Source organism: Somniosus microcephalus, chromosome 3 (genome assembly GCF_052327205.1).
Source record: "Somniosus microcephalus isolate GS21.2 chromosome 3, FLI_Smic_1.0, whole genome shotgun sequence".
Classification (NCBI taxonomy): Eukaryota; Metazoa; Chordata; class Chondrichthyes; order Squaliformes; family Somniosidae; genus Somniosus; species Somniosus microcephalus.
The window spans coordinates 12,523,129-12,548,584 of NC_140989.1; the positions used below are offsets into that span (position 1 = coordinate 12,523,129).

General features: G+C 60.5%; 1 protein-coding gene across 1 annotated transcript in view; it reads left to right on the forward strand.

Annotated features, from left to right (window-relative positions):
- Positions 1-25,456, forward strand: part of ltv1 (LTV1 ribosome biogenesis factor) — a 77,427-nt gene that overhangs the window by 36,893 nt on the left and 15,078 nt on the right. The gene's annotated exons all lie outside the window — the stretch shown is intronic.

Here is a 25,456-nt window from a genome sequence, read left to right on the forward strand (position 1 = left end):
CACAGCGAGGAGTGTCACAGGGCAGTGTCACAGCGAGGAGTGTGTCACAGGGCAGTGTCACAGCGAGGAGTGTGTCACAGGGCAGAGTCACAGCGAGGAGTGTGTCACAGGGCAGTGTCACAGCGAGGAGTGTGTCACAGGGCAGTGTCAGAGCGAGGAGTGTGTCACAGGGCAGTGTCACAGCGAGGAGTGTGTCACAGGGCAGTGTCACAGCGAGGAGTGTGTCACAGGGCAGTGTCACAGCGAGGAGTGTGTCACAGGGCAGTGTCACAGCGAGGAGTGTCACAGGGCAGTGTCACAGTGAGGAGTGTGTCACGGCAGTGTCACAGTGAGGAGTGTGTCACAGGGCAGTGTCACAGCGAGGACTGTCACAGGGCAGTGTCAAAGCGAGGAGTGTGTCACAGCGAGGAGTGTGTCACAGGGCAGTGTCACAGTGAGGAGTGTGTCACAGGGCAGTGTCACAGCGAGGAGTGTGTCACGGCAGGGTCACAGCGAGGAATGTGTCACGGCAGTGTCACAGCGAGGAGTGTCACAGGGCAGGGTCACAGCGAGGAGTGTGTCACGGCAGTGTCACAGCGAGGAGCGTGTCACAGGGCAGTGTCACAGCGAGGAGTGTGTCACGGCAGTGTCACAGGGCAGTGTCACAGCGAGGAGTGCGTCACAGGGCAGTGTCACAGCGAGGTGTGTGTCACAGGGCAGTGTCACAGCGAGGACTGTCATAGGGCAGTGTGACAGCGAGGAATGTGTCACAGGGCAGTGTCACAGCGAGGAGTGTGTCACGGCAGTGTCACAGCGAGGAGTGTGTCACGGCAGTGTCACAGCGAGGAGTGTGTCACAGGGCAGTGTCACAGCGAGGAGTGTGTCACAGGGCAGGGTCACAGCGAGGAGTGTGTCACAGGGCAGGGTCACAGCGAGGAGTGTGTCACAGGGCAGGGTCACAGCGAGGAGTGTGTCACGGCAGTGTCACAGTGAGGAGTGTGTCACGGCAGTGTCACAGTGAGGAGTGTGTCACAGGGCAGTGTCACAGCGAGGACTGTGTCACGGCAGTGTCACAGCGAGGACTGTGTCACAGGGCAGTGTCAAAGCGAGGAGTGCGTCACACGGCAGTGTCACAGCGAGGAGTGTGTCACGGCAGTGTCACAGTGAGTAGTGTGTCACAGCAGGGTCACAGCGAGGAGTGTGTCACAGGGCAGTGTCACAGCGAGGAGTGTGTCACAGGGCAGTGTCACAGCGAGGAGTGTGTCACAGGGCAGTGTCACAGCGAGGAGTGTGTCACGGCAGTGTCACAGCGAGGAGTGTGTCACGGCAGTGTCACAGCGAGGAGTGTGTCACAGGGCAGTGTCACAGCGAGGAGTGTGTCACAGGGCAGTGTCACAGCGAGGACTGTCACAGGGCAGTGTCACAGCGAGGAGTGTGTCACAGGGCAGTGTCACAGCGAGGAGTGTGTCACAGGGCAGTGTCACAGCGAGGAGTGTGTCACGGCAGTGTCACAGCGAGGAGTGTGTCACAGGGCAGGGTCACAGCGAGGAGTGTGTCACAGGGCAGGGTTACAGGTCATTGTCACAGCGAGGAGTGTGTCACAGGGCAGTGTCACGGCGAGGGGTGTGTCACAGGGCAGTGTCACGGCGAGGAGTGCGTCACAGGGCAGGGTCACAGTGAGGAGTGTGTCACAGGGCAGTGTCACAACGAGGAGTGTGTCACGGCAGTGTCACGGCAAGGAGTGTGTCACAGGGCAGTCTCACGGCGAGGAGTGTGTCACGGCAGTGTCACGACGAGGAGTGTGTCACGGCAGTGTCACAGCGAGAAGTGTGTCACAGGGCAGGGTCACAGTGAGGAGTGTGTCGTGTGTCACAGGGCAGGGTCACAGCGAGGAGTGTGTCACAGGGCAGAGTCACAGCGAGGTGTGTGTCACGGCAGTGTCAAAGCGAGGAGTGTGTCACAGGGCAGTGTCAAAGCGAGGAGTGTGTCACAGGGCAGAGTCACAGCGAGGAGTGTGTCACAGGGCAGTGTCACAGCGAGGAGTGTGTCACAGGGCAGTGTCAGAGCGAGGAGTGTGTCACAGGGCAGTGTCAGAGCGAGGAGTGTGTCACAGGGCAGTGTCACAGCGAGGAGTGTCACAGGGCAGTGTCACAGCGAGGAGTGTGTCACAGGGCAGTGTCACAGCGAGGAGTGTGTCACAGGGCAGAGTCACAGCGAGGAGTGTGTCACAGGGCAGTGTCACAGCGAGGAGTGTGTCACAGGGCAGTGTCAGAGCGAGGAGTGTGTCACAGGGCAGTGTCACAGCGAGGAGTGTGTCACAGGGCAGTGTCACAGCGAGGAGTGTGTCACAGGGCAGTGTCACAGCGAGGAGTGTGTCACAGGGCAGTGTCACAGCGAGGAGTGTCACAGGGCAGTGTCACAGTGAGGAGTGTGTCACGGCAGTGTCACAGTGAGGAGTGTGTCACAGGGCAGTGTCACAGCGAGGACTGTCACAGGGCAGTGTCAAAGCGAGGAGTGTGTCACAGCGAGGAGTGTGTCACAGGGCAGTGTCACAGTGAGGAGTGTGTCACAGGGCAGTGTCACAGCGAGGAGTGTGTCACGGCAGGGTCACAGCGAGGAATGTGTCACGGCAGTGTCACAGCGAGGAGTGTCACAGGGCAGGGTCACAGCGAGGAGTGTGTCACGGCAGTGTCACAGCGAGGAGCGTGTCACAGGGCAGTGTCACAGCGAGGAGTGTGTCACGGCAGTGTCACAGGGCAGTGTCACAGCGAGGAGTGCGTCACAGGGCAGTGTCACAGCGAGGTGTGTGTCACAGGGCAGTGTCACAGCGAGGACTGTCATAGGGCAGTGTGACAGCGAGGAATGTGTCACAGGGCAGTGTCACAGCGAGGAGTGTGTCACGGCAGTGTCACAGCGAGGAGTGTGTCACGGCAGTGTCACAGCGAGGAGTGTGTCACAGGGCAGTGTCACAGCGAGGAGTGTGTCACAGGGCAGGGTCACAGCGAGGAGTGTGTCACAGGGCAGGGTCACAGCGAGGAGTGTGTCACAGGGCAGGGTCACAGCGAGGAGTGTGTCACGGCAGTGTCACAGTGAGGAGTGTGTCACGGCAGTGTCACAGTGAGGAGTGTGTCACAGGGCAGTGTCACAGCGAGGACTGTGTCACGGCAGTGTCACAGCGAGGACTGTGTCACAGGGCAGTGTCAAAGCGAGGAGTGCGTCACACGGCAGTGTCACAGCGAGGAGTGTGTCACGGCAGTGTCACAGTGAGTAGTGTGTCACAGCAGGGTCACAGCGAGGAGTGTGTCACAGGGCAGTGTCACAGCGAGGAGTGTGTCACAGGGCAGTGTCACAGCGAGGAGTGTGTCACAGGGCAGTGTCACAGCGAGGAGTGTGTCACGGCAGTGTCACAGCGAGGAGTGTGTCACGGCAGTGTCACAGCGAGGAGTGTGTCACAGGGCAGTGTCACAGCGAGGAGTGTGTCACAGGGCAGTGTCACAGCGAGGACTGTCACAGGGCAGTGTCACAGCGAGGAGTGTGTCACAGGGCAGTGTCACAGCGAGGAGTGTGTCACAGGGCAGTGTCACAGCGAGGAGTGTGTCACGGCAGTGTCACAGCGAGGAGTGTGTCACAGGGCAGGGTCACAGCGAGGAGTGTGTCACAGGGCAGGGTTACAGGTCATTGTCACAGCGAGGAGTGTGTCACAGGGCAGTGTCACGGCGAGGGGTGTGTCACAGGGCAGTGTCACGGCGAGGAGTGCGTCACAGGGCAGGGTCACAGTGAGGAGTGTGTCACAGGGCAGTGTCACAACGAGGAGTGTGTCACGGCAGTGTCACGGCAAGGAGTGTGTCACAGGGCAGTCTCACGGCGAGGAGTGTGTCACGGCAGTGTCACGACGAGGAGTGTGTCACGGCAGTGTCACAGCGAGAAGTGTGTCACAGGGCAGGGTCACAGTGAGGAGTGTGTCGTGTGTCACAGGGCAGGGTCACAGCGAGGAGTGTGTCACAGGGCAGAGTCACAGCGAGGTGTGTGTCACGGCAGTGTCAAAGCGAGGAGTGTGTCACAGGGCAGTGTCAAAGCGAGGAGTGTGTCACAGGGCAGAGTCACAGCGAGGAGTGTGTCACAGGGCAGTGTCACAGCGAGGAGTGTGTCACAGGGCAGTGTCAGAGCGAGGAGTGTGTCACAGGGCAGTGTCAGAGCGAGGAGTGTGTCACAGGGCAGTGTCACAGCGAGGAGTGTCACAGGGCAGTGTCACAGCGAGGAGTGTGTCACAGGGCAGTGTCACAGCGAGGAGTGTGTCACAGGGCAGTGTCACAGTGAGGAGTGTGTCACGGCAGTGTCACAGTGAGGAGTGTGTCACAGGGCAGTATCACAGCGAGGACTGTCACAGGGCAGTGTCAAAGCGAGGAGTGTGTCACAGCGAGGAATGTGTCACGGCAGTGTCACAGCGAGGAGTGTCACAGGGCAGGGTCACAGCGAGGAGTGTGTCACGGCAGTGTCACAGCGAGGAGCGTGTCACAGGGCAGTGTCACAGCGAGGAGTGTGTCACGGCAGTGTCACAGCGAGGAGTGTGTCACAGGGCAGTGTCACAGTGAGGAGTGCGTCACAGGGCAGTGTGACAGCGAGGAGTGTGTCACAGGGCAGTGTCACAGCGAGGAGTGTGTCACGGCAGTGTCAGAGCGAGGAGTGTGTCACGGCAGGGTCACAGCGAGGAATGTGTCACGGCAGTGTCACAGCGAGGAGTGTCACAGGGCAGGGTCACAGCGAGGACTGTGTCACGGCAGTGTCACAGCGAGGAGCGTGTCACAGGGCAGTGTCACAGCGAGGAGTGTCACGGCAGTGTCACAGGGCAGTGTCACAGCGAGGAGTGTGTCACAGGGCAGTGTCACAGTGAGGAGTGCGTCACAGGGCAGTGTCACAGCGAGGACTGTCACAGGGCAGTGTCACAGCGAGGAGTGTGTCACAGGGCAGTGTCACAGCGAGGAGTGTGTCACGGCAGTGTCACAGCGAGGAGTGTGTCACGGCAGTGTCACAGCGAGGAGTGTGTCACAGGGCAGTGTCACAGCGAGGAGTGTGTCACAGGGCAGGGTCACAGCGAGGAGTGTGTCACAGGGCAGGGTCACAGCGAGGAGTGTGTCACGGCAGTGTCACAGTGAGGAGTGTGTCACGGCAGTGTCACAGTGAGGAGTGTGTCACAGGGCAGTGTCACAGCGAGGACTGTGTCACGGCAGTGTCACAGCGAGGACTGTCACAGGGCAGTGTCAAAGCGAGGAGTGCGTCACACGGCAGTGTCACAGCGAGGAGTGTGTCACGGCAGTGTCACAGTGAGGAGTGTGTCACAGCAGGGTCACAGCGAGGAGCGTGTCACAGGACAGTGTCACAGCGAGGAGCGTGTCACAGGGAAGTGTCAGAGCGAGGAGTGTGTCACGGCAGTGTCACAGCGAGGAGTGCGTCACAGGGCAGTGTCACAGCGAGGAGTGCGTCACAGGGCAGTGTCACAGCGAGGAGTGCGTCACAGGGCAGTGTCACAGCGAGGAGTGCGTCACAGGGCAGTGTCACAGCGAGGAGTGCGTCCCAGGGCAGTGTCACAGCGAGGAGTGCGTCACAGGGCAGTGTCACAGCGAGGAGTGCGTCACAGGGCAGTGTCACAGCGAGGAGTGCGTCACAGGGCAGTGTGACAGGGCAGTGTCGCAGCGAGGAGTGTGTCACACGGCAGTGTCACAGCGAGGAGTGTGTCACGGCAGTGTCACAGCGAGGAGTGTGTCACGGCAGTGTCACAGCGAGGAGTGTGTCACGGCAGTGTCACAGCGAGGAGTGTGTCACGGCAGTGTCACAGCGAGGAGTGTGTCACGGCAGTGTCACAGCGAGGAGTGTGTCACAGGGCAGAGTCACATCGAGGAGTGTGTCACAGGGCAGTGTCACAGCGAGGAGTGTGTCACAGGGCAGGGTTACAGGTCATTGTCACAGCGAGGAGTGTGTCACAGGGCAGTGTCACGGCGGGTGTGTCACAGGGCAGTGTCACGGCGAGGAGTGTGTCACAGGGCAGGGTTGGAGTGTGGAGTGTGTCACGGCAGTGTCACAGCGAGGAGTGCGTCACAGGGCAGTGTCACGGCGAGGAGTGCGTCACAGGGCAGGGTCACAGTGAGGAGTGTGTCACAGGGCAGTGTCACAACGAGGAGTGTGTCACAGGGCAGTGTCACGGTGAGGAGTGTGTCACAGGGCAGTCTCACGGCGAGGAGTGTGTCACGGCAGTGTCACGGCGAGGAGTGTGTCACGGCAGTGTCACAGCGAGAAGTGTGTCACAGGGCAGGGTCACAGTGAGGAGTGTGTCGTGTGTCACAGGGCAGGGTCACAGCGAGGAGTGTGTCACAGGGCAGAGTCACAGCGAGGTGTGTGTCACAAGGCAGAGACACAGCGAGGAGTGCGTCACAGTGCAGTGTCACAGGGAGGAGAGTGTCACGGCAGTGTCACAGCGAGGAGTGTGTCACAGGGCAGTGTCACAGCGAGGAGTGTGTCACGGCAGTGTCACAGCGAGGAGTGTGTCACAGGGCAGGGTCACAGCGAGGAGTGTGTCACAGCGAGGAGTGTGTCAGGGCAGGGTCACAGCGAGGAGTGTGTCACAGGGCAGTGTCACAGTGAGGAGTGTGTCACAGGGCAGTGTCACAGTGAGGAGTGTGTCACAGGGCAGTGTCACAGCGAGGACTGTGTCACACGGCAGTGTCACAGCGAGGAGTGTGTCACAGCGAGGAGTGTGTCACGGCAGTGTCACAGCGAGGAGTGTGTCACGGCAGGGTCGCAGCGAGGAGTGTGTCACAGGGCAGTGTCACAGCGAGGAGTGTGTCACAGGGCAGTGTCACAGCGAGGAGTGTGTCACAGGGCAGTGTCACAGCGAGGAGTGTGTCACGGCAGTGTCACAGCGAGGAGTGTGTCACAGGGCAGTGTCACAGCGAGGAGTGTGTCACGGCAGTGTCACAGCGAGGAGTGTGTCACAGGGCAGTGTCACAGCGAGGAGTGCGTCACACGGCAGTCACAGCGAGGAGTGCGTCACAGGGCAGTGTCACAGCGAGGACTGTCACAGGGCAGTGTCACCGAGGAGTGTGTCACGGGGCAGTGTCACAGCGAGGAGTGTCTCACGGCAGTGTCACAGCGAGGAGTGTGTCACGGCAGTGTCACAGCGAGGAGTGTGTCACAGGGCAGTGTCACAGCGAGGAGTGTGTCACAGGGCAGTGTCACAGCGAGGAGTGTGTCACAGGGCAGTGTCACAGCGAGGAGTGTGTCACAGGGCAGTGTCACAGCGAGGAGTGTGTCACAGGGCAGTGTCACAGCGAGGAGTGTGTCACAGGGCACTGTCACAGTGAGGAGTGTGTCATGGCAGTGTCACAGCGAGGAGTGTGTCACAGGGCAGGGTCACAGCGAGGAGTGTGTCACAGGGCAGGGTTACAGGTCATTGTCACAGCGAGGAGTGTGTCACAGGGCAGTGTCACGGCGAGGGGTGTGTCACAGGACAGTGTCACGGCGAGGAGTGCGTCACAGGGCAGGGTCACAGTGAGGAGTGTGTCACAGGGCAGTGTCACAACGAGGAGTGTGTCACAGGGCAATGTCACGGCGAGGAGTGTGTCACAGGGCAGTCTCACGGCGAGGAGTGTGTCACGGCAGTGTCACGGCGAGGAGTGTGTCACGGCAGTGTCACAGCGAGAAGTGTGTCACAGGGCAGGGTCACAGTGAGGAGTGTGTCGTGTGTCACAGGGCAGGGTCACAGCGAGGAGTGTGTCACAGGGCAGAGTCAAAGCGAGGAGTGTGTCACGGCAGTGTCAAAGCGAGGAGTGTGTCACAGGGCAGAGTCACAGCGAGGAGTGTGTCACAGGGCAGTGTCACAGCGAGGAGTGTGTCACAGGGCAGTGTCACAGCGAGGAGTGTGTCACGGCAGTGTCACAGGGCAGTGTCACAGCGAGGAGTGCGTCACAGGGCAGTGTCACAGCGAGGTGTGTGTCACAGGGCAGTGTCACAGCGAGGACTGTCATAGGGCAGTGTGACAGCGAGGAATGTGTCACAGGGCAGTGTCACAGCGAGGAGTGTGTCACGGCAGTGTCACAGCGAGGAGTGTGTCACGGCAGTGTCACAGCGAGGAGTGTGTCACAGGGCAGTGTCACAGCGAGGAGTGTGTCACAGGGCAGGGTCACAGCGAGGAGTGTGTCACAGGGCAGGGTCACAGCGAGGAGTGTGTCACAGGGCAGGGTCACAGCGAGGAGTGTGTCACGGCAGTGTCACAGTGAGGAGTGTGTCACGGCAGTGTCACAGTGAGGAGTGTGTCACAGGGCAGTGTCACAGCGAGGACTGTGTCACGGCAGTGTCACAGCGAGGACTGTGTCACAGGGCAGTGTCAAAGCGAGGAGTGCGTCACACGGCAGTGTCACAGCGAGGAGTGTGTCACGGCAGTGTCACAGTGAGTAGTGTGTCACAGCAGGGTCACAGCGAGGAGTGTGTCACAGGGCAGTGTCACAGCGAGGAGTGTGTCACAGGGCAGTGTCACAGCGAGGAGTGTGTCACAGGGCAGTGTCACAGCGAGGAGTGTGTCACGGCAGTGTCACAGCGAGGAGTGTGTCACGGCAGTGTCACAGCGAGGAGTGTGTCACAGGGCAGTGTCACAGCGAGGAGTGTGTCACAGGGCAGTGTCACAGCGAGGACTGTCACAGGGCAGTGTCACAGCGAGGAGTGTGTCACAGGGCAGTGTCACAGCGAGGAGTGTGTCACAGGGCAGTGTCACAGCGAGGAGTGTGTCACGGCAGTGTCACAGCGAGGAGTGTGTCACAGGGCAGGGTCACAGCGAGGAGTGTGTCACAGGGCAGGGTTACAGGTCATTGTCACAGCGAGGAGTGTGTCACAGGGCAGTGTCACGGCGAGGGGTGTGTCACAGGGCAGTGTCACGGCGAGGAGTGCGTCACAGGGCAGGGTCACAGTGAGGAGTGTGTCACAGGGCAGTGTCACAACGAGGAGTGTGTCACGGCAGTGTCACGGCAAGGAGTGTGTCACAGGGCAGTCTCACGGCGAGGAGTGTGTCACGGCAGTGTCACGACGAGGAGTGTGTCACGGCAGTGTCACAGCGAGAAGTGTGTCACAGGGCAGGGTCACAGTGAGGAGTGTGTCGTGTGTCACAGGGCAGGGTCACAGCGAGGAGTGTGTCACAGGGCAGAGTCACAGCGAGGTGTGTGTCACGGCAGTGTCAAAGCGAGGAGTGTGTCACAGGGCAGTGTCAAAGCGAGGAGTGTGTCACAGGGCAGAGTCACAGCGAGGAGTGTCACAGGGCAGTGTCACAGCGAGGAGTGTGTCACAGGGCAGTGTCAGAGCGAGGAGTGTGTCACAGGGCAGTGTCAGAGCGAGGAGTGTGTCACAGGGCAGTGTCACAGCGAGGAGTGTCACAGGGCAGTGTCACAGCGAGGAGTGTGTCACAGGGCAGTGTCACAGCGAGGAGTGTGTCACAGGGCAGTGTCACAGTGAGGAGTGTGTCACGGCAGTGTCACAGTGAGGAGTGTGTCACAGGGCAGTATCACAGCGAGGACTGTCACAGGGCAGTGTCAAAGCGAGGAGTGTGTCACAGCGAGGAATGTGTCACGGCAGTGTCACAGCGAGGAGTGTCACAGGGCAGGGTCACAGCGAGGAGTGTGTCACGGCAGTGTCACAGCGAGGAGCGTGTCACAGGGCAGTGTCACAGCGAGGAGTGTGTCACAGGGCAGTGTCACAGTGAGGAGTGCGTCACAGGGCAGTGTGACAGCGAGGAGTGTGTCACAGGGCAGTGTCACAGCGAGGAGTGTGTCACGGCAGTGTCAGAGCGAGGAGTGTGTCACGGCAGGGTCACAGCGAGGAATGTGTCACGGCAGTGTCACAGCGAGGAGTGTCACAGGGCAGGGTCACAGCGAGGACTGTGTCACGGCAGTGTCACAGCGAGGAGCGTGTCACAGGGCAGTGTCACAGCGAGGAGTGTCACGGCAGTGTCACAGGGCAGTGTCACAGCGAGGAGTGTGTCACAGGGCAGTGTCACAGTGAGGAGTGCGTCACAGGGCAGTGTCACAGCGAGGACTGTCACAGGGCAGTGTCACAGCGAGGAGTGTGTCACAGGGCAGTGTCACAGCGAGGAGTGTGTCACGGCAGTGTCACAGCGAGGAGTGTGTCACGGCAGTGTCACAGCGAGGAGTGTGTCACAGGGCAGTGTCACAGCGAGGAGTGTGTCACAGGGCAGGGTCACAGCGAGGAGTGTGTCACAGGGCAGGGTCACAGCGAGGAGTGTGTCACGGCAGTGTCACAGTGAGGAGTGTGTCACGGCAGTGTCACAGTGAGGAGTGTGTCACAGGGCAGTGTCACAGCGAGGACTGTGTCACGGCAGTGTCACAGCGAGGAGTGTGTCACGGCAGTGTCACAGCGAGGAGTGTGTCACAGGGCAGAGTCACATCGAGGAGTGTGTCACAGGGCAGTGTCACAGCGAGGAGTGTGTCACAGGGCAGGGTTACAGGTCATTGTCACAGCGAGGAGTGTGTCACAGGGCAGTGTCACGGCGGGTGTGTCACAGGGCAGTGTCACGGCGAGGAGTGTGTCACAGGGCAGGGTTGGAGTGTGGAGTGTGTCACGGCAGTGTCACAGCGAGGAGTGCGTCACAGGGCAGTGTCACGGCGAGGAGTGCGTCACAGGGCAGGGTCACAGTGAGGAGTGTGTCACAGGGCAGTGTCACAACGAGGAGTGTGTCACAGGGCAGTGTCACGGTGAGGAGTGTGTCACAGGGCAGTCTCACGGCGAGGAGTGTGTCACGGCAGTGTCACGGCGAGGAGTGTGTCACGGCAGTGTCACAGCGAGAAGTGTGTCACAGGGCAGGGTCACAGTGAGGAGTGTGTCGTGTGTCACAGGGCAGGGTCACAGCGAGGAGTGTGTCACAGGGCAGAGTCACAGCGAGGTGTGTGTCACAAGGCAGAGACACAGCGAGGAGTGCGTCACAGTGCAGTGTCACAGGGAGGAGAGTGTCACGGCAGTGTCACAGCGAGGAGTGTGTCACAGGGCAGTGTCACAGCGAGGAGTGTGTCACGGCAGTGTCACAGCGAGGAGTGTGTCACAGGGCAGGGTCACAGCGAGGAGTGTGTCACAGCGAGGAGTGTGTCAGGGCAGGGTCACAGCGAGGAGTGTGTCACAGGGCAGTGTCACAGTGAGGAGTGTGTCACAGGGCAGTGTCACAGTGAGGAGTGTGTCACAGGGCAGTGTCACAGCGAGGACTGTGTCACACGGCAGTGTCACAGCGAGGAGTGTGTCACAGCGAGGAGTGTGTCACGGCAGTGTCACAGCGAGGAGTGTGTCACGGCAGGGTCGCAGCGAGGAGTGTGTCACAGGGCAGTGTCACAGCGAGGAGTGTGTCACAGGGCAGTGTCACAGCGAGGAGTGTGTCACAGGGCAGTGTCACAGCGAGGAGTGTGTCACGGCAGTGTCACAGCGAGGAGTGTGTCACAGGGCAGTGTCACAGCGAGGAGTGTGTCACGGCAGTGTCACAGCGAGGAGTGTGTCACAGGGCAGTGTCACAGCGAGGAGTGCGTCACACGGCAGTCACAGCGAGGAGTGCGTCACAGGGCAGTGTCACAGCGAGGACTGTCACAGGGCAGTGTCACCGAGGAGTGTGTCACGGGGCAGTGTCACAGCGAGGAGTGTCTCACGGCAGTGTCACAGCGAGGAGTGTGTCACGGCAGTGTCACAGCGAGGAGTGTGTCACAGGGCAGTGTCACAGCGAGGAGTGTGTCACAGGGCAGTGTCACAGCGAGGAGTGTGTCACAGGGCAGTGTCACAGCGAGGAGTGTGTCACAGGGCAGTGTCACAGCGAGGAGTGTGTCACAGGGCAGTGTCACAGCGAGGAGTGTGTCACAGGGCACTGTCACAGTGAGGAGTGTGTCATGGCAGTGTCACAGCGAGGAGTGTGTCACAGGGCAGGGTCACAGCGAGGAGTGTGTCACAGGGCAGGGTTACAGGTCATTGTCACAGCGAGGAGTGTGTCACAGGGCAGTGTCACGGCGAGGGGTGTGTCACAGGACAGTGTCACGGCGAGGAGTGCGTCACAGGGCAGGGTCACAGTGAGGAGTGTGTCACAGGGCAGTGTCACAACGAGGAGTGTGTCACAGGGCAATGTCACGGCGAGGAGTGTGTCACAGGGCAGTCTCACGGCGAGGAGTGTGTCACGGCAGTGTCACGGCGAGGAGTGTGTCACGGCAGTGTCACAGCGAGAAGTGTGTCACAGGGCAGGGTCACAGTGAGGAGTGTGTCGTGTGTCACAGGGCAGGGTCACAGCGAGGAGTGTGTCACAGGGCAGAGTCAAAGCGAGGAGTGTGTCACGGCAGTGTCAAAGCGAGGAGTGTGTCACAGGGCAGAGTCACAGCGAGGAGTGTGTCACAGGGCAGTGTCACAGCGAGGAGTGTGTCACAGGGCAGTGTCACAGCGAGGAGTGTGTCACGGCAGTGTCACAGGGCAGTGTCACAGCGAGGAGTGCGTCACAGGGCAGTGTCACAGCGAGGTGTGTGTCACAGGGCAGTGTCACAGCGAGGACTGTCATAGGGCAGTGTGACAGCGAGGAATGTGTCACAGGGCAGTGTCACAGCGAGGAGTGTGTCACGGCAGTGTCACAGCGAGGAGTGTGTCACGGCAGTGTCACAGCGAGGAGTGTGTCACAGGGCAGTGTCACAGCGAGGAGTGTGTCACAGGGCAGGGTCACAGCGAGGAGTGTGTCACAGGGCAGGGTCACAGCGAGGAGTGTGTCACAGGGCAGGGTCACAGCGAGGAGTGTGTCACGGCAGTGTCACAGTGAGGAGTGTGTCACGGCAGTGTCACAGTGAGGAGTGTGTCACAGGGCAGTGTCACAGCGAGGACTGTGTCACGGCAGTGTCACAGCGAGGACTGTGTCACAGGGCAGTGTCAAAGCGAGGAGTGCGTCACACGGCAGTGTCACAGCGAGGAGTGTGTCACGGCAGTGTCACAGTGAGTAGTGTGTCACAGCAGGGTCACAGCGAGGAGTGTGTCACAGGGCAGTGTCACAGCGAGGAGTGTGTCACAGGGCAGTGTCACAGCGAGGAGTGTGTCACAGGGCAGTGTCACAGCGAGGAGTGTGTCACGGCAGTGTCACAGCGAGGAGTGTGTCACGGCAGTGTCACAGCGAGGAGTGTGTCACAGGGCAGTGTCACAGCGAGGAGTGTGTCACAGGGCAGTGTCACAGCGAGGACTGTCACAGGGCAGTGTCACAGCGAGGAGTGTGTCACAGGGCAGTGTCACAGCGAGGAGTGTGTCACAGGGCAGTGTCACAGCGAGGAGTGTGTCACGGCAGTGTCACAGCGAGGAGTGTGTCACAGGGCAGGGTCACAGCGAGGAGTGTGTCACAGGGCAGGGTTACAGGTCATTGTCACAGCGAGGAGTGTGTCACAGGGCAGTGTCACGGCGAGGGGTGTGTCACAGGGCAGTGTCACGGCGAGGAGTGCGTCACAGGGCAGGGTCACAGTGAGGAGTGTGTCACAGGGCAGTGTCACAACGAGGAGTGTGTCACGGCAGTGTCACGGCAAGGAGTGTGTCACAGGGCAGTCTCACGGCGAGGAGTGTGTCACGGCAGTGTCACGACGAGGAGTGTGTCACGGCAGTGTCACAGCGAGAAGTGTGTCACAGGGCAGGGTCACAGTGAGGAGTGTGTCGTGTGTCACAGGGCAGGGTCACAGCGAGGAGTGTGTCACAGGGCAGAGTCACAGCGAGGTGTGTGTCACGGCAGTGTCAAAGCGAGGAGTGTGTCACAGGGCAGTGTCAAAGCGAGGAGTGTGTCACAGGGCAGAGTCACAGCGAGGAGTGTCACAGGGCAGTGTCACAGCGAGGAGTGTGTCACAGGGCAGTGTCAGAGCGAGGAGTGTGTCACAGGGCAGTGTCAGAGCGAGGAGTGTGTCACAGGGCAGTGTCACAGCGAGGAGTGTCACAGGGCAGTGTCACAGCGAGGAGTGTGTCACAGGGCAGTGTCACAGCGAGGAGTGTGTCACAGGGCAGTGTCACAGTGAGGAGTGTGTCACGGCAGTGTCACAGTGAGGAGTGTGTCACAGGGCAGTATCACAGCGAGGACTGTCACAGGGCAGTGTCAAAGCGAGGAGTGTGTCACAGCGAGGAATGTGTCACGGCAGTGTCACAGCGAGGAGTGTCACAGGGCAGGGTCACAGCGAGGAGTGTGTCACGGCAGTGTCACAGCGAGGAGCGTGTCACAGGGCAGTGTCACAGCGAGGAGTGTGTCACAGGGCAGTGTCACAGTGAGGAGTGCGTCACAGGGCAGTGTGACAGCGAGGAGTGTGTCACAGGGCAGTGTCACAGCGAGGAGTGTGTCACGGCAGTGTCAGAGCGAGGAGTGTGTCACGGCAGGGTCACAGCGAGGAATGTGTCACGGCAGTGTCACAGCGAGGAGTGTCACAGGGCAGGGTCACAGCGAGGACTGTGTCACGGCAGTGTCACAGCGAGGAGCGTGTCACAGGGCAGTGTCACAGCGAGGAGTGTCACGGCAGTGTCACAGGGCAGTGTCACAGCGAGGAGTGTGTCACAGGGCAGTGTCACAGTGAGGAGTGCGTCACAGGGCAGTGTCACAGCGAGGACTGTCACAGGGCAGTGTCACAGCGAGGAGTGTGTCACAGGGCAGTGTCACAGCGAGGAGTGTGTCACGGCAGTGTCACAGCGAGGAGTGTGTCACGGCAGTGTCACAGCGAGGAGTGTGTCACAGGGCAGTGTCACAGCGAGGAGTGTGTCACAGGGCAGGGTCACAGCGAGGAGTGTGTCACAGGGCAGGGTCACAGCGAGGAGTGTGTCACGGCAGTGTCACAGTGAGGAGTGTGTCACGGCAGTGTCACAGTGAGGAGTGTGTCACAGGGCAGTGTCACAGCGAGGACTGTGTCACGGCAGTGTCACAGCGAGGACTGTCACAGGGCAGTGTCAAAGCGAGGAGTGCGTCACACGGCAGTGTCACAGCGAGGAGTGTGTCACGGCAGTGTCACAGTGAGGAGTGTGTCACAGCAGGGTCACAGCGAGGAGCGTGTCACAGGACAGTGTCACAGCGAGGAGCGTGTCACAGGGAAGTGTCAGAGCGAGGAGTGTGTCACGGCAGTGTCACAGCGAGGAGTGCGTCACAGGGCAGTGTCACAGCGAGGAGTGCGTCACAGGGCAGTGTCACAGCGAGGAGTGCGTCACAGGGCAGTGTCACAGCGAGGAGTGCGTCACAGGGCAGTGTCACAGCGAGGAGTGCGTCCCAGGGCAGTGTCACAGCGAGGAGTGCGTCACAGGGCAGTGTCACAGCGAGGAGTGCGTCACAGGGCAGTGTCACAGCGAGGAGTGCGTCACAGGGCAGTGTGACAGGGCAGTGTCGCAGCGAGGAGTGTGTCACACGGCAGTGTCACAGCGAGGAGTGTGTCACGGCAGTGTCACAGCGAGGAGTGTGTCACGGCAGTGTCACAGCGAGGAGTGTGTCACGGCAGTGTCACAGCGAGGAGTGTGTCACGGCAGTGTCACAGCGAGGAGTGTGTCACGGCAGTGTCACAGCGAGGAGTGTGTCACAGGGCAGAGTCACATCGAGGAGTGTGTCACAGGGCAGTGTCACAGCGAGGAGTGTGTCACAGGGCAGGGTTACAGGTCATTGTCACAGCGAGGAGTGTGTCACAGGGCAGTGTCACGGCGGGTGTGTCACAGGGCAGTGTCACGGCGAGGAGTGTGTCACAGGGCAGGGTTGGAGTGTGGAGTGTGTCACGGCAGTGTCACAGCGAGGAGTGCGTCACAGGGCAGTGTCACGGCGAGGAGTGCGTCACAGGGCAGGGTCACAGTGAGGAGTGTGTCACAGGGCAGTGTCACAACGAGGAGTGTGTCACAGGGCAGTGTCACGGTGAGGAGTGTGTCACAGGGCAGTCTCACGGCGAGGAGTGTGTCACGGCAGTGTCACGGCGAGGAGTGTGTCACGGCAGTGTCACAGCGAGAAGTGTGTCACAGGGCAGGGTCACAGTGAGGAGTGTGTCGTGTGTCACAGGGCAGGGTCACAGCGAGGAGTGTGTCACAGGGCAGAGTCACAGCGAGGTGTGTGTCACAAGGCAGAGACACAGCGAGGAGTGCGTCACAGTGCAGTGTCACAGGGAGGAGAGTGTCACGGCAGTGTCACAGCGAGGAGTGTGTCACAGGGCAGTGTCACAGCGAGGAGTGTGTCACGGCAGTGTCACAGCGAGGAGTGTGTCACAGGGCAGGGTCACAGCGAGGAGTGTGTCACAGCGAGGAGTGTGTCAGGGCAGGGTCACAGCGAGGAGTGTGTCACAGGGCAGTGTCACAGTGAGGAGTGTGTCACAGGGCAGTGTCACAGTGAGGAGTGTGTCACAGGGCAGTGTCACAGCGAGGACTGTGTCACACGGCAGTGTCTCACAGCGAGGAGTGTGTCACGGCAGTGTCACAGCGAGGAGTGTGTCACGGCAGGGTCGCAGCGAGGAGTGTGTCACAGGGCAGTGTCACAGCGAGGAGTGTGTCACAGGGCAGTGTCACAGCGAGGAGTGTGTCACAGGGCAGTGTCACAGCGAGGAGTGTGTCACGGCAGTGTCACAGCGAGGAGTGTGTCACAGGGCAGTGTCACAGCGAGGAGTGTGTCACGGCAGTGTCACAGCGAGGAGTGTGTCACAGGGCAGTGTCACAGCGAGGAGTGCGTCACACGGCAGTCACAGCGAGGAGTGCGTCACAGGGCAGTGTCACAGCGAGGACTGTCACAGGGCAGTGTCACCGAGGAGTGTGTCACGGGGCAGTGTCACAGCGAGGAGTGTGTCACGGCAGTGTCACAGCGAGGAGTGTGTCACGGCAGTGTCACAGCGAGGAGTGTGTCACAGGGCAGTGTCACAGCGAGGAGTGTGTCACAGGGCAGTGTCACAGCGAGGAGTGTGTCACAGGGCAGTGTCACAGCGAGGAGTGTGTCACAGGGCAGTGTCACAGCGAGGAGTGTGTCACAGGGCAGTGTCACAGCGAGGAGTGTGTCACAGGGCACTGTCACAGTGAGGAGTGTGTCATGGCAGTGTCACAGCGAGGAGTGTGTCACAGGGCAGGGTCACAGCGAGGAGTGTGTCACAGGGCAGGGTTACAGGTCATTGTCACAGCGAGGAGTGTGTCACAGGGCAGTGTCACGGCGAGGGGTGTGTCACAGGACAGTGTCACGGCGAGGAGTGCGTCACAGGGCAGGGTCACAGTGAGGAGTGTGTCACAGGGCAGTGTCACAACGAGGAGTGTGTCACAGGGCAATGTCACGGCGAGGAGTGTGTCACAGGGCAGTCTCACGGCGAGGAGTGTGTCACGGCAGTGTCACGGCGAGGAGTGTGTCACGGCAGTGTCACAGCGAGAAGTGTGTCACAGGGCAGGGTCACAGTGAGGAGTGTGTCGTGTGTCACAGGGCAGGGTCACAGCGAGGAGTGTGTCACAGGGCAGAGTCAAAGCGAGGAGTGTGTCACGGCAGTGTCAAAGCGAGGAGTGTGTCACAGGGCAGAGTCACAGCGAGGAGTGTGTCACAGGGCAGTGTCACAGCGAGGAGTGTGTCACAGGGCAGTGTCACAGCGAGGAGTGTGTCACAGGGCAGTGTCACAGCGAGGAGTGTGTCACAGGGCAGTGTCACAGCGAGGAGTGTGTCACAGGGCAGTGTCACAGCGAGGAGTGTGTCACAGGGCAGTGTCACAGCGAGGAGTGTGTCACAGGGCAGTGTCACAGCGAGGAGTGTGTCACAGGGCAGTGTCACAGCGAGGAGTGTGTCCACAGGGCAGTGTCACAGCGAGGACTGTGTCACAGGGCAGTGTCAAAGCGAGGAGTGTGTCACAGCGAGGAGTGTGTCACAGGGCAGTGTCACTGAGGAGTGTCACAGCGAGGAGTGTGTCACGGCAGGGTCACAGCGAGGAATGTGTCACGGCAGTGTCACAGCGAGGAGTGTCACAGGGCAGTGTCACAGCGAGGAGTGTGTCACAGGGCAGTGTCACAGTGAGGAGTGCGTCACAGGGCAGTGTGACAGCGAGGAGTGTGTCACAGGGCAGTGTCACAGCGAGGAGTGTGTCACGGCAGGGTCACAGCGAGGAATGTGTCACGGCAGTGTCACAGCGAGGAGTGTCACAGGGCAGGGTCACAGCGAGGACTGTGTCACGGCAGTGTCACAGCGAGGAGCGTGTCACAGGGCAGTGTCACAGCGAGGAGTGTCACGGCAGTGTCACAGGGCAGTGTCACAGCGAGGAGTGTGTCACAGGGCAGTGTCACAGTGAGGAGTGCGTCACAGGGCAGTGTCACAGCGAGGACTGTCACAGGGCAGTGTCACAGCGAGGAGTGTGTCACAGGGCAGTGTCACAGCGAGGAGTGTGTCACGGCAGTGTCACAGCGAGGAGTGTGTCACGGCAGTGTCACAGCGAGGAGTGTGTCACAGGGCAGTGTCACAGCGAGGAGTGTGTCACAGGGCAGGGTCACAGCGAGGAGTGTGTCACAGGGCAGGGTCACAGCGAGGAGTGTGTCACGGCAGTGTCACAGTGAGGAGTGTGTCACGGCAGTGTCACAGTGAGGAGTGTGTCACAGGGCAGTGTCACAGCGAGGACTGTGTCACGGCAGTGTCACAGCGAGGACTGTCACAGGGCAGTGTCAAAGCGAGGAGTGCGTCACACGGCAGTGTCACAGCGAGGAGTGTGTCACGGCAGTGTCACAGTGAGGAGTGTGTCACAGCAGGGTCACAGCGAGGAGCGTGTCACAGGACAGTGTCACAGCGAGGAGCGTGTCACAGGGAAGTGTCACAGCGAGGAGTGTGTCACAGCGAGGAGTGCGTCACAGGGCAGTGTCACAGCGAGGAGTGCGTCACAGGGCAGTGTCACAGCGAGGAGTGCGTCACAGGGCAGTGTCACAGCGAGGAGTGCGTCACAGGGCAGTGTCACAGCGAGGAGTGCGTCACAGGGCAGTGTCACAGCGAGGAGTGCGTCACAGGGCAGTGTCACAGCGAGGAGTGCGTCACAGGGCAGTGTCACAGCGAGGAGTGCGTCACAGGGCAGTGTGTCAGGGCAGTGTCGCAGCGAGGAGTGTGTCACGGCAGTGTCACAGTGAGGAGTGTGTCACAGGGCAGTGTCACAGCGAGGAGTGCGTCACAGGGCAGTGTCGCAGGGCAGTGTCGCAGCGAGGAGTGTGTCACGGGGCAGTGTCACAGCGAGGAGTGTCACGGGGCAGTGTCACAGCGAGGAGTGTGTCACGGCAGTGTCACAGCGAGGAGTGTGTCACGGCAGTGTCACAGCGAGGAGTGTGTCACGGCAGTGTCACAGCGAGGAGTGTGTCACAGGGCAGTGTCACAGCGAGGAGTGTGTCACGGCAGTGTCACAGCGAGGAGTGTGTCACAGGGCAGAGTCACAGCGAGGAGTGTGTCACAGGGCAGTGTCACAGCGAGGAGTGTGTCACAGGGCAGGGTTACAGGTCATTGTCACAGCGAGGAGTGTGTCACAGGGCAGTGTCACGGCGGGTGTGTCACAGGGCAGTGTCACGGCGAGGAGTGTGTCACAGGGCAGGGTTGGAGTGTGGAGTGTGTCACGGCAGTGTCACAGCGAGGAGTGCGTCACAGGGCAGTGTCACGGCGAGGAGTGCGTCACAGGGCAGGGTCACAGTGAGGAGTGTGTCACAGGGCAGTGTCACAACGAGGAGTGTGTCACAGGGCAGTGTCACGGTGAGGAGTGTGTCACAGGGCAGTCTCACGGCGAGGAGTGTGTCACGGCAGTGTCACGGCGAGGAGTGTGTCACGGCAGTGTCACAGCGAGAAATGTGTCACAGGGCAGGGTCACAGTGAGGAGTGTGTCGTGTGTCACAGGGCAGGGTCACAGCGAGGAGTGTGTCACAGGGCAGAGTCACAGCGAGGTGTGTGTCACAAGGCAGAGACACAGCGAGGAGTGCGTCACAGTGCAGTGTCACAGGGAGGAGAGTGTCACGGCAGTGTCACAGCGAGGAGTGTGTCACAGGGCAGTGTCACAGCGAGGAGTGTGTCACGGCAGTGTCACAGCGAGGAGTGTGTCACAGGGCAGGGTCACAGCGAGGAGTGTGTCACAGCGAGGAGTGTGTCACAGGGCAGGGTCACAGCGAGGAGTGTGTCACAGGGCAGTGTCACAGTGAGGAGTGTGTCACAGGGCAGTGTCACAGTGAGGAGTGTGTCACAGGGCAGTGTCACAGCGAGGACTGTGTCACACGGCAGTGTCACAGCGAGGAGTGTGTCACAGCGAGGAGTGTGTCACGGCAGTGTCACAGCGAGGAGTGTGTCACGGCAGGGTCGCAGCGAGGAGTGTGTCACAGGGCAGTGTCACAGCGAGGAGTGTGTCACAGGGCAGTGTCACAGCGAGGAGTGTGTCACAGGGCAGTGTCACAGCGAGGAGTGTGTCACAGGGCAGTGTCACAGCGAGGAGTGTGTCACGGCAGTGTCACAGCGAGGAGTGTGTCACAGGGCAGTGTCACAGCGAGGAGTGTGTCACGGCAGTGTCACAGCGAGGAGTGTGTCACAGGGCAGTGTCACAGCGAGGAGTGTGTCACGGCAGTGTCACAGCGAGGAGTGTGTCACAGGGCAGTGTCACAGCGAGGAGTGCGTCACACGGCAGTAACAGCGAGGAGTGCGTCACGGGGCAGTGTCACAGCGAGGACTGTCACAGGGCAGTGTCACAGCGAGGAGTGTGTCACGGGGCAGTGTCACAGCGAGGAGTGTGTCACGGCAGTGTCACAGCGAGGAGTGTGTCACGGCAGTGTCACAGCGAGGAGTGTGTCACAGGGCAGTGTCACAGCGAGGAGTGTGTCACAGGGCAGTGTCACAGCGAGGAGTGTGTCACAGGGCAGTGTCACAGCGAGGAGTGTGTCACAGGGCAGTGTCACAGCGAGGAGTGTGTCACAGGGCAGTGTCACAGCGAGGAGTGTGTCACAGGGCAGTGTCACAGCGAGGAGTGTGTCACGGCAGTGTCACAGCGAGGAGTGTGTCACAGGGCAGTGTCACAGCGAGGAGTGTGTCACAGGGCACTGTCACAGTGAGGAGTGTGTCATGGCAGTGTCACAGCGAGGAGTGTGTCACAGGGCAGGGTCACAGCGAGGAGTGTGTCACAGGGCAGGGTTACAGGTCATTGTCACAGCGAGGAGTGTGTCACAGGGCAGTGTCACGGCGAGGGGTGTGTCACAGGGCAGTGTCACGGCGAGGAGTGCGTCACAGGGCAGGGTCACAGTGAGGAGTGTGTCACAGGGCAGTGTCACAACGAGGAGTGTGTCACAGGGCAATGTCACGGCGAGGAGTGTGTCACAGGGCAGTCTCACGGCGAGGAGTGTGTCACGGCAGTGTCACGGCGAGGAGTGTGTCACGGCAGTGTCACAGCGAGAAGTGTGTCACAGGGCAGGGTCACAGTGAGGAGTGTGTCGTGTGTCACAGGGCAGGGTCACAGCGAGGAGTGTGTCACAGGGCAGAGTCAAAGCGAGGAGTGTGTCACGGCAGTGTCAAAGCGAGGAGTGTGTCACAGGGCAGAGTCACAGCGAGGAGTGTGTCACAGGGCAGTGTCACAGCGAGGAGTGTGTCACAGGGCAGTGTCACAGCGAGGAGTGTGTCACAGGGCAGTGTCACAGCGAGGAGTGTGTCACAGGGCAGTGTCACAGCGAGGAGTGTGTCACAGGGCAGTGTCACAGCGAGGAGTGTGTCACAGGGCAGTGTCACAGCGAGGAGTGTGTCACAGGGCAGTGTCACAGCGAGGAGTGTGTCACAGGGCAGTGTCACAGCGAGGAGTGTGTCACAGGGCAGTGTCACAGCGAGGAGTGTGTCCACAGGGCAGTGTCACAGCGAGGACTGTGTCACAGGGCAGTGTCAAAGCGAGGAGTGTGTCACAGCGAGGAGTGTGTCACAGGGCAGTGTCACTGAGGAGTGTCACAGCGAGGAGTGTGTCACGGCAGGGTCACAGCGAGGAATGTGTCACGGCAGTGTCACAGCGAGGAGTGTCACAGGGCAGGGTCACAGCGAGGAGTGTGTCACGGCAGTGTCACAGCGAGGAGCGTGTCACAGGGCAGTGTCACAGCGAGGAGTGCGTCACAGGGCAGTGTCACAGCGAGGAGTGCGTCACAGGGCAGTGTGTCAGGGCAGTGTCGCAGCGAGGAGTGTGTCACACGGCAGTGTCACAGCGAGGAGTGTGTCACGGCAGTGTCACAGTGAGGAGTGTGTCACAGGGCAGTGTCACAGCGAGGAGTGCGTCACAGGGCAGTGTCGCAGGGCAGTGTCGCAGCGAGGAGTGTGTCACGGGGCAGTGTCACAGCGAGGAGTGTCACGGGGCAGTGTCACAGCGAGGAGTGTGTCACGGCAGTGTCACAGCGAGGAGTGTGTCACGGCAGTGTCACAGCGAGGAGTGTGTCACGGCAGTGTCACAGCGAGGAGTGTGTCACAGGGCAGTGTCACAGCGAGGAGTGTGTCACGGCAGTGTCACAGCGAGGAGTGTGTCACAGGGCAGAGTCACAGCGAGGAGTGTGTCACAGGGCAGTGTCACAGCGAGGAGTGTGTCACAGGGCAGGGTTACAGGTCATTGTCACAGCGAGGAGTGTGTCACAGGGCAGTGTCACGGCGGGTGTGTCACAGGGCAGTGTCACGGCGAGGAGTGTGTCACAGGGCAGGGTTGGAGTGTGGAGTGTGTCACGGCAGTGTCACAGCGAGGAGTGCGTCACAGGGCAGTGTCACGGCGAGGAGTGCGTCACAGGGCAGGGTCACAGTGAGGAGTGTGTCACAGGGCAGTGTCACAACGAGGAGTGTGTCACAGGGCAGTGTCACGGTGAGGAGTGTGTCACAGGGCAGTCTCACGGCGAGGAGTGTGTCACGGCAGTGTCACGGCGAGGAGTGTGTCACGGCAGTGTCACAGCGAGAAGTGTGTCACAGGGCAGGGTCACAGTGAGGAGTGTGTCGTGTGTCACAGGGCAGGGTCACAGCGAGGAGTGTGTCACAGGGCAGAGTCACAGCGAGGTGTGTGTCACAAGGCAGAGACACAGCGAGGAGTGCGTCACAGTGCAGTGTCACAGGGAGGAGAGTGTCACGGCAGTGTCACAGCGAGGAGTGTGTCACAGGGCAGTGTCACAGCGAGGAGTGTGTCACGGCAGTGTCACAGCGAGGAGTGTGTCACAGGGCAGGGTCACAGCGAGGAGTGTGTCACAGCGAGGAGTGTGTCACAGGGCAGGGTCACAGCGAGGAGTGTGTCACAGGGCAGTGTCACAGTGAGGAGTGTGTCACAGGGCAGTGTCACAGTGAGGAGTGTGTCACAGGGCAGTGTCACAGCGAGGACTGTGTCACACGGCAGTGTCACAGCGAGGAGTGTGTCACAGCGAGGAGTGTGTCACGGCAGTGTCACAGCGAGGAGTGTGTCACGGCAGGGTCGCAGCGAGGAGTGTGTCACAGGGCAGTGTCACAGCGAGGAGTGTGTCACAGGGCAGTGTCACAGCGAGGAGTGTGTCACAGGGCAGTGTCACAGCGAGGAGTGTGTCACGGCAGTGTCACAGCGAGGAGTGTGTCACAGGGCAGTGTCACAGCGAGGAGTGTGTCACGGCAGTGTCACAGCGAGGAGTGTGTCACAGGGCAGTGTCACAGCGAGGAGTGCGTCACACGGCAGTCACAGCGAGGAGTGCGTCACAGGGCAGTGTCACAGCGAGGACTGTCACAGGGCAGTGTCACAGCGAGGAGTGTGTCACGGGGCAGTGTCACAGCGAGGAGTGTGTCACGGCAGTGTCACAGCGAGGAGTGTGTCACGGCAGTGTCACAGCGAGGAGTGTGTCACAGGGCAGTGTCACAGCGAGGAGTGTGTCACAGGGCAGTGTCACAGCGAGGAGTGTGTCACAGGGCAGTGTCACAGCGAGGAGTGTGTCACAGGGCAGTGTCACAGCGAGGAGTGTGTCACAGGGCAGTGTCACAGCGAGGAGTGTGTCACAGGGCAGTGTCACAGCGAGGAGTGTGTCACAGGGCAGTGTCACAGCGAGGAGTGTGTCACAGGGCAGTGTCACAGCGAGGAGTGTGTCACAGGGCACTGTCACAGTGAGGAGTGTGTCATGGCAGTGTCACAGCGAGGAGTGTGTCACAGGGCAGGGTCACAGCGAGGAGTGTGTCACAGGGCAGGGTTACAGGTCATTGTCACAGCGAGGAGTGTGTCACAGGGCAGTGTCACGGCGAGGGGTGTGTCACAGGGCAGTGTCACGGCGAGGAGTGCGTCACAGGGCAGGGTCACAGTGAGGAGTGTGTCACAGGGCAGTGTCACAACGAGGAGTGTGTCACAGGGCAATGTCACGGCGAGGAGTGTGTCACAGGGCAGTCTCACGGCGAGGAGTGTGTCACGGCAGTGTCACGGCGAGGAGTGTGTCACGGCAGTGTCACAGCGAGAAGTGTGTCACAGGGCAGGGTCACAGTGAGGAGTGTGTCGTGTGTCACAGGGCAGGGTCACAGCGAGGAGTGTGTCACAGGGCAGAGTCAAAGCGAGGAGTGTGTCACGGCAGTGTCAAAGCGAGGAGTGTGTCACAGGGCAGAGTCACAGCGAGGAGTGTGTCACAGGGCAGTGTCACAGCGAGGAGTGTGTCACAGGGCAGTGTCACAGCGAGGAGTGTGTCACAGGGCAGTGTCACAGCGAGGAGTGTGTCACAGGGCAGTGTCACAGCGAGGAGTGTGTCACAGGGCAGTGTCACAGCGAGGAGTGTGTCACAGGGCAGTGTCACAGCGAGGAGTGTGTCACAGGGCAGTGTCACAGCGAGGAGTGTGTCACAGGGCAGTGTCACAGCGAGGAGTGTGTCCACAGGGCAGTGTCACAGCGAGGACTGTGTCACAGGGCAGTGTCAAAGCGAGGAGTGTGTCACAGCGAGGAGTGTGTCACGGCAGTGTCACAGCGAGAAGTGTGTCACAGGGCAGGGTCACAGTGAGGAGTGTGTCGTGTGTCACAGGGCAGGGTCACAGCGAGGAGTGTGTCACAGGGCAGAGTCACAGCGAGGTGTGTGTCACAAGGCAGAGACACAGCGAGGAGTGCGTCACAGTGCAGTGTCACAGGGAGGAGAGTGTCACGGCAGTGTCACAGCGAGGAGTGTGTCACAGGGCAGTGTCACAGCGAGGAGTGTGTCACGGCAGTGTCACAGCGAGGAGTGTGTCACAGGGCAGGGTCACAGCGAGGAGTGTGTCACAGCGAGGAGTGTGTCACAGGGCAGGGTCACAGCGAGGAGTGTGTCACAGGGCAGTGTCACAGTGAGGAGTGTGTCACAGGGCAGTGTCACAGTGAGGAGTGTGTCACAGGGCAGTGTCACAGCGAGGACTGTGTCACACGGCAGTGTCACAGCGAGGAGTGTGTCACAGCGAGGAGTGTGTCACGGCAGTGTCACAGCGAGGAGTGTGTCACGGCAGGGTCGCAGCGAGGAGTGTGTCACAGGGCAGTGTCACAGCGAGGAGTGTGTCACAGGGCAGTGTCACAGCGAGGAGTGTGTCACA